The sequence below is a fragment of the Lygodium microphyllum genome, chromosome 8 (genome assembly GCF_053477565.2).
Source record: "Lygodium microphyllum isolate KBCC chromosome 8, Lygodium_microphyllum_v1.1.10, whole genome shotgun sequence".
Lineage (NCBI taxonomy): Eukaryota > Viridiplantae > Streptophyta > Polypodiopsida > Schizaeales > Lygodiaceae > Lygodium > Lygodium microphyllum.
Window position 1 is genome coordinate 156,292,813 of NC_141142.1, and position 6,733 is coordinate 156,299,545.

The window sequence follows — 6,733 nt, forward strand, 5'->3', positions numbered from 1 at the left end:
TCTCTGTCTTTGCCTCTCTCAATCTCAACAGACTTACCCTATACTAAGGCATATATGCTTTATAGCACATGATAAAATGCATAACTCATAGTCATACATAGTTGTAATTAATAATTTAAAACCCAAAATGCATCTTTTAAAAGGGAAAATGAGGGTTTCTTCCATTTCAGATTGGGGACTGAAGTTCATATTGGATGAAAAACTAATTAAAACTAGTGCTCAGTTAATATGATCAATCAAGACAAATAAATTAGAAAATACCACATTTTTATGAACAAATATATGAGAAAAAATAGAGAAAATAAGAAAAATTTTAGTTTTTAAACCTAAAAATTTAAGAAAAAATATACTTTATGTTCGTGAACGTATAACAAGGATGCATATCACATGGTAACTCTTGGATGCATACAATTGATTTCCAAACACATGACCTATGATGAGTTGTGAGGCACCTAAGTTGTAGGTTTAGGCATTTGGGTTCCTTGGGAGATTGTCAAGTGAGGAAATTTCTATCTTTTGGATTGTTTAAAACAAGAGTGGAGCTTGTTATGTCTATGTTATTTGTGTTAGCAGTGCATCGAGGGGCCAATCCCCGAGGTGTAGAATGTTAGAATATTAAGCTCACGTTACTCTTCGGTCAGTCTATCTTTATGTGTGTGACCAACATTAGATGGATACAACTGTACATGTGTGTGACATTCACTAAGTCAGTGTAGTTAGTGACTTTACCACAATTAGTCTTGGTTAGTCATACCTATGTGTGTAAGTCTCTTTTAGTTAGTATGATGGAAGAATAATGAGAGAAGAATAATAATGAGCTGAGACTCATCTTTTGCTCCACTCTGTCTCTCTCTCTCTCTCTTCCAACGTGTTATCAGAGCTTGAATGCTTGAAGCCTGAAGGCTTGGCAGTGGCCATTTGACATCAAGACATCATATTTAAAGAAAACGTCATCAAAGGAGACTGTGCTTGCATCTCACTTTTTTGCAGAAGCTATATCTTGCTACAAAAATGGTTTTTGGAGAAATGGACCAATCTTCCTGACCGTTTCGACGTGGTCTACAACTTTACAGAAGAATTTTATTTCAAATCTCTCATAGATTTTGAGATATTCAGTACAAACCTGTGCAAAACTGTGGTTGTTTACTGGAGTAAATAGCAGGTGATTCCAAGGCATTGGTGGCTTTCATCCTAACAATGTATATGCCCTTATTATCATGCATTTGAGCATGATATTGTAGTGTTAAATGCTCAATTTTGGAGCTTATTTGTAGGCTGGGAATAGTGAACTGGTTGCTATCTTGAATTTGGAAACAATATACCTACAGGATTGAAGTATCTGTGATGCTTATTTGCTATTGACAAATGCTTGGATCATACCCACTTGAGTGGTATATGCTTTTTGGGACATTGTGAGTGCTGAAAGTCAAAAATTTGGATTGATTTGTTGTTGGATATACCAGGGTATTTACTAGTTATTGTCTGCAGGAAGGATACCTACCATCTTCACTTGACATGCAATATATTTTGACTGGTTGGACATGCATCAACTCCTGCATAGAGTGGTAACTGAATGAGATGTTTTGGGGCTGTTTGGAGGTTTGAATACTCTTGTTTTAATAGAGAAAACACTACTGGTTATAACAATGGACTGGCTGTATTTGGTACTGCTACTTGCATATAGTACAAACATTGATACTAGTATGGACATAGTTTGTTGCTGGGATGTTTTGCCACTACCATAGAATGTTTTGAACTAGTTTGAGCTTGGTTTATGCTTATTTGACTATGTTTTTTCATTGTTGGAATACAATTTATAGCGAGTAGATTGTCATGAAAACTATCTTGAATTGCAAAAAACTGTCATGAATAGCAGGAAGCTGGTCCTGAACTGTAGGAAAAGGAGTCAGATATTTACAGGTTGTATACATTACTGAATACCTAAGCTACAACTATGGCAAATGCTCAAGGCACTAACAATATCACTCAATTGTGGGAGAAAAGATGGAAAACAATTTTTTTTCTTTATGGAAGTTCTGTATGAAGAATTTTTTGGTTAACAGAGGTTATTGGGACTTATGTACAAGTGATGAGGCTGAACTTGAAATATATGAAAGGAATCTGACAAATGATTAGAAAAGGGCTCATAAGCTATGGACTGAGAGAGCATGCAAGGTGTTACATTGGTTTTTCTTATGTATATCAGACGCTATGGTTATACAGATTACTGGATGTAGTTTTCCAAAGGATGCATGGGACATACTCATGAAGAATTATGGAAATGTAACACATGCAAGAAAGATTCAGCTAAAGCAATAGTTCAATAACATGTCTAAGAATGGCAGAAGCATTCAGACCTACACTACATACAGAGATCAAGAATATAGCGGATCAACTTGCCACCATTGGAACCTCAGTGTCTAAGGATGATATGATTGCAGTGACATTGAATGGACTTGGCAAATAGTATAAAACATTTGATACATCTATTTTTGTGAGAGTTGAATCCTGTGATTGGGATGAGCTGATTGCTTTGCTGCTGCAGGAGGAAGTTAAGCTTGGGCTAAATACAGGTTCTAGTACGTCTCAAAGTAGAGATAGTGTTCTTTACTCTAGCCAGTGTAGTAGAGGTGACAGAGGCTGTGGCTCTTTTCGAGGTTGAGAAGACACTTGAAATGTTTATGGAAAACATTAGTAGAATGCTAGCATGGCACAAATACATAGATCCAACATGGATCTGGTAGCTTTAGAGGCAAGGGGAGATTACCCCATGGTAGAGGTGGTGGATCTAGTTCATGGCAGTCAATTGATCAGTCAAACAGAGATAAGGATTGTCATTACTGTGGTAGATATGGACACATTGTAAAGGATTGTTACAAGAAGCAAGGACATATAAAGGCAAAGGGAAAATAGCATGGGCACTATGCATCTTCTAATGGTGCTCATGATGAGCAGACTGACAGGTTGTTTGCCATGCAACATGTGTTTAAGAATACATCTAGGCAGAACAGAGATGAGAGATGGTGCATTGACTCAGGGGCTTCAAATCATATGACACCCCATGGAGAATGGTTTGATGAGATGGTTGTAGGTTTGCATGGACATGTTTGTACTAGGGATGACACCTAGCATACTATTCAATATAAAGGATTTGTACCTTTGTTGATGCCAGATGGCAAGAAAAAGAGCCTGCATGATGTACTACATGTACCTACAATAACCAAGAATCTTTTGTCAGTTGGACAAATGGTAGAATAGAATCTGCATGTGAGATTTAATAGAGATGGATGCTTTGTTGAAGAATATGGTAATGGCTGCAAATTGATTGCTAGAGGCCGAAGAGATGGCATAATATTTACTCTTGATGCATCAATTCCAGAATTGAAAGCAGCCATGTTTACACATGATGATGGTGTTATATGGGATGTTGAGATATGGCATAAGTGGATTGGCCATGTGAATGTACAAAAGCTGAAATCTATGCAACAAAAGGAGATTGTGCTTGGATTGCCTAAGTTCAAGTATCATGACTTTGGACATGTATGTGATGCATGTTAGTTTGGAAAGCAAGCACAGTTTCCATTTATGAGACATGTACGGAATAGCTCATGACCCTTGCAGTTGGTACATTCAAATGTATGGGGTCGGTCTCATAATGCTTTATTTGGTGGTGCTCGTTACTATGTATCCTTCATTGATGATTTCAGTAGGTATACTTGGCTTTACAAACTAAAACATAAGGATGATGTGTTTGATGCATTCAAGGACTTCAAGAAGCATGCTGAAAATAAGTTGAGCTATAAAATTTCATGTCTTAGTTCAGATGAAGGTGGAGAATATGTATCTAATTACTTTGACAGGTACCTTGCTAAACATGGGATCAAAAGACAGTTAACTTGTAGCTATATACCACAGCAAAATGGTGTAGCAGAAATGAGAAATAGGGTAATGATGGAATTGACAAGAGCTGTGCTGAATGAGAAGAGTTTGCCAAATGATTATTGGGCTGAAGCAATAGTGACTATTATCTATGTGCTGAATAGAACCCCTACAGCAGGGATTCATGATATAACTCCATACAAGAGGTTGTATGTATGGTCATAAGCCTGACATTTTACACTTGAAGGTATTTGGCAGCATTGCATATGTGCATTTTCTTGATGAAAAGAGGAAGAAATTGGATCCTAAAGTTGTCAAGAGTGTGTTTCTTGGTTATGCACAAGACCTGAAGGCTTACAAGTGTTATGTACTGTCTACACATGAGACATTGATTAGTAGAGATATTTTTGATGACCTCGCATTGTGGTATGGTAATCTTGTTGTAGCGGCTACTACTGATGGATTAGCCATCAGCACTAGTAATGTTGAAAATACACCTACAGTGAGTACATCTATGAGTGGTCCTGCAGGTGATGGGTCACCTACAGTAAGTCCTTGGTCAGGACGCTTGCGGAGTTGTACTCCTATGTCCACTGACACCGATATGTTAGTGAGGGGGAGATTGGATAAGGGAAAAGAAAAGATGCTTGAGGATGTGATAGGTCCACTTATAATAGGTTATGAGTCACCTAACAACAAAAATTTGGATAGTGAGTTGGGCATTCTGTCTATTATGACACCTGGAGCAAGGCAAAGTCGTTATGTACCGCCTCATGAGAGGAAAGCTTAGAGTGAGCCATAGTTATAGAGATCTGAGAGAGTCAGAAAACCAATTGACAGGTTTACATACACTGGTTATTCAGCCCGCCATTATGCATGTATGGCTAGTGTGAGAGGCTACAAAGAATCTACAAAGTTTGATGATGTAGTTACAGATGATAATTGGTGTGCTGCCATGGATGAGGAGTATCAACCCTGGCTGAAAATGAGACATGGGAATCGATTGAGTTGCCTAAAGGAAAAGTCCCCATTGTCTGCAAATGGGTGTACAAGGTTAAGTGCAAGTCAGATGGTTCGTTAGAATGCTATAAGGCCAGGCTGGTTGCAAAAGGGTATGCACAGCAATATGGCCTTGACTATGAGGAGACTTTCAGTTCGGTGGCTAAAATGGCAACAACCAAAACTGTTTTTGCTTTGACAGCTTGGAAAGGCTAGAAATTATGGCAAATGGATGTCAAGAATGCTTTCTTGAATGGTGATTTTATTGAGGAAGTATATATGGAGCAGCCTGAAGGCTATATTCACTCGGACTTTCCTACACATGTATATAAGCTGAAAAAGGATCTATATGGACTAAAACAAGCACCTAGAGCATGGAATGCTCAGATCAACAATTATTTACAACAACACGGATTTCGATTAGGTGATGTAGATCATAGTCTTTTCATAGAGAAGAAAGATCATGGATATGTGTTTCTAGTGATTTATGTAGATGATCTTATCATCACTAGAGATGATGAAGAGGGCATTGCTAAAATTAAATCATGTTTACAAGCTGAATTCAGAGTTAAATACCTTAGTGAACTAAAGTATTTTCTTGGGATTGAGGTAGTCTCTATGACTCAAGGTATATGGCTGCTACAAACCACTATGCTCATGACATGTTACAGAAGTATGGTATGGCTGAATGCAAGCCTATGGAGACACCTCTTGATTAGAATGTCAAGCTACAAATTGATGTTGGAAATGACATAGAGAATGTGATGATGTATCGACAAATAGTGGGTAGCTTGATATACTTGACTATTACCTGTCCTGACTTATGTTATGCAGTGGGGCTGATTAGTCAATTCATGTAGAAGCCTTGCAAACCACATTTAGATGCAGTCAGGAGGATCATGAGATATGTAAAGGGTACTACAGATTATGGGTTGTTTTATGCATATGGAAAATCTCTTGACTTGACAAGGTTTATTGATGCTGATTGGGCCGGTTGTGCCTATGACAGGAGCTCAACCAGTGGTTATGCATTTGGATCGGGCAACAATATGATTAGTTGACAGAGTAAGAAACAACCTACTGTTGCATTGTCTAGTACAGAAGCTAAGTACAGAGGAGCTGCCTTAGCGGCTTGCAAAGTAGGTTGGTTAATGAAACTGTTGAAAAACTTGGGAATACAGCTGGAAAGCAGAGTGAGATTGAATTGTGATAACCTCAGTAGTGTTATGTTGACTAGCAATCCTATCTACCATGCTAGGTCTAAACATATTGAGGTTCACTACCATTTCATCAAAGAAATGGTTCTTACAAGGTAGATTGACTTAATTCATGTGAAGACTGAAGACTAAGTAGCAGATATATTTACTAAGTCTCTTGGTAAAGAAAAGCTCATATATTTTAGACAGCTACTTGGAGTTTATCAGACGGTTTGAGCTTGAGGGGGAGTGTTAGAATATCAAGTTCCCGTTACTCTTCAGTCAGTCTATCTTTATGTGTGTGACTGACATTAGATGGATACAGCTATACACGTGTGTGACATTCAATAAGTTGGGTCAGTGACTTAACCACAATTAGTCTTGGTTGTTGAGATATCGAGCTCCACTCGTGATATGCCAGGGTGACCGTTGTGCATTTATGTCACCGACTTGTCAGTTGTAGATGCGGTTGGTACACCGCCCATGAATAATAGCTAGATGACAGCTATCCTTATCTACTCTAGTTCGTGGCTCAGTTAGTATGCCACCTTAGTTAGTTGTCTTTGGTTTGAGACCCATATATAGGGTTCTTCTATTTCTTTGTATTAGAGTTCTTTTGGCTTACACAACTAAGAAGAGGAAAACTGTTTTCAGCCTCC